This window comes from Belonocnema kinseyi, chromosome 2, assembly GCF_010883055.1.
Source record: "Belonocnema kinseyi isolate 2016_QV_RU_SX_M_011 chromosome 2, B_treatae_v1, whole genome shotgun sequence".
Classification (NCBI taxonomy): Eukaryota; Metazoa; Arthropoda; class Insecta; order Hymenoptera; family Cynipidae; genus Belonocnema; species Belonocnema kinseyi.
Genome location: NC_046658.1, coordinates 170,674,931 through 170,676,924, shown reverse-complemented (window position 1 = coordinate 170,676,924; position 1,994 = coordinate 170,674,931).

Sequence of the window (1,994 nt, the reverse complement as noted above, 5' to 3'; positions counted from 1 at the left end):
TGCCTACCGTATCACTGCGATTAAAAATATATTTTTCTATACCTTTTATTTTGAAACCCCGGTGAAACGCAGGTTATAAGAAGGCCAGGCAACTTCATTTCACTGAGTGTATGCCTATGGACATTTTTATTTTACTCTAGGCGGGTTTAGAATCATGTATAAATTGGATCACAACCAGTGATAATCCGCATTTGCATCCGAATATATTAGAAGTACACAACTTTATCTAGACATTTGGCCAGGAAAAAGGAAAATGCTGAAAACCACCTCTCATTTTCAGCCAGTTTTTCGAGGGTCGAGTTTAAAGACAGACATTCAAACCTACCACTTAAATATATAAGTAAGTCTCAGGACGAAAAGGTTAGTAGAATCAAAAGAAAAAACCCTTGTTTCTTGTTTAAAAAACAGCATCGTCAATGAAATACCTAAAATGTGTTTGTTAATAGTAGTTTAAACGCAACGAATACAAACCTCAGTCAGACAAAATCTTGATAATCTTTGTAATTTCTTGAAACTAATTAATAACTTTGGAAAAAAAATTTATTTATAAAAGTCTTCAAAACCTTTTAAGATTTTTTTAAATCCCGCAAACTTATTAAAATTCTATAAAATCATTGAAATACTTAGAAATCTTATAAATTAAATTAAATCGTCTTATATTCTTTGAAATAGCTTGAAATCTTTGGGGATACTGCGAACTTTTTTCGCATCCCTTGAGTATCTTTGGATTCGTTTGAAATAACTTAAAATCTTCCAAATCTAGTGAAATTTGTAGTAGGCTTTGGAACCACTTAATCGGCTTGCGGGTTCGATTCCCGCCTCGCACTATGGAAGAGCATCAGGGGTACGAGCAGTGAACACTATCTTAGAAAGGAAGTTGTTTATCTCTGTATAGTAGAGGGACCGGTATCTCTAGAGAAAAATGTTCTCTAGGTACTTAAAGCTGTTGCTCTTGGTGACTCGGAACCCACCTTTAACTTCAGGTCCTCCTCCCACCACCAAGTACAGTACAAGTCCGATAACTGTCTAACTTTGGGGCTGTAGGGGCGGAAAATTCCAGGAATTGAAAACTTATTTGATGCCCCCTCTAGTAGCACAATATTAGGTGTGAGCATGCGGAAATCATGGGCGCAAATCATTAGAAAAATACCGTACGTAGCGAAAGAACCGCAATTAGTGTCCGCGCCGTACGTGTGATGACGTTTTAAGGGGATTTTACACTAATCGGACGATAAGTTATCGGACTTGTACTGACAGTATGTGGGAGTATGTAAAGGAATAGGAAAGAAGGTACAAGAAAACTATAAACCCTTAGGGGACACATTAAAAACTTCCAGTTACCAGTTACTTTATTTTTAAATATCCCAATTAATGCGAAGAGCATGTGCCATCTCAGATGGCAGACTATTTATTTTTAATCAATGCAAAAAATTAAACCAAAAACTTGTTTTGATTTGTTTGAGCCCCTTTTTATTCATTTTATTTTATTTTTTTCGAATGAGAGATAAAATAACAATAAATTATAATCCCACGTCAAACCTCAACCAAGCTTCATCAAAATAGGTAGAACAGCATATCCATCAGCGAAAAAAACGCGCATACTAGAAATTCTAACTTTGATGTACGAGGGTAGTTCAATAAGTTCTTAGAATGAAGTATAAAAACAATTTTTTTTAATTTTTCAACATAATCTCCTTAGAGCGCTATACACTTGGTCAATCGCTTTTCAAGTTTTTTTAATCCTTCAGAAAAGTGCGTTTTCGGAAGTTCCTCAAAATAAGCAATTACAGAGCCAATGACGTCTTCGTTGTCTGGAAAACTCTGTCCACCGAGCCATTTTTTCAAGTTTGGAAATAAGAAAAAGCCACTGGGGGCTAAATCTGGTGAATACCGTGGGTGTTCGACCAATTTGAATTTTAGTTCTTCAATTTTAGCCATTGAAACGAAGCATGTGTGAACTCGGGCGTTGTCGTGATGAAAGAGAATTTTTTTTC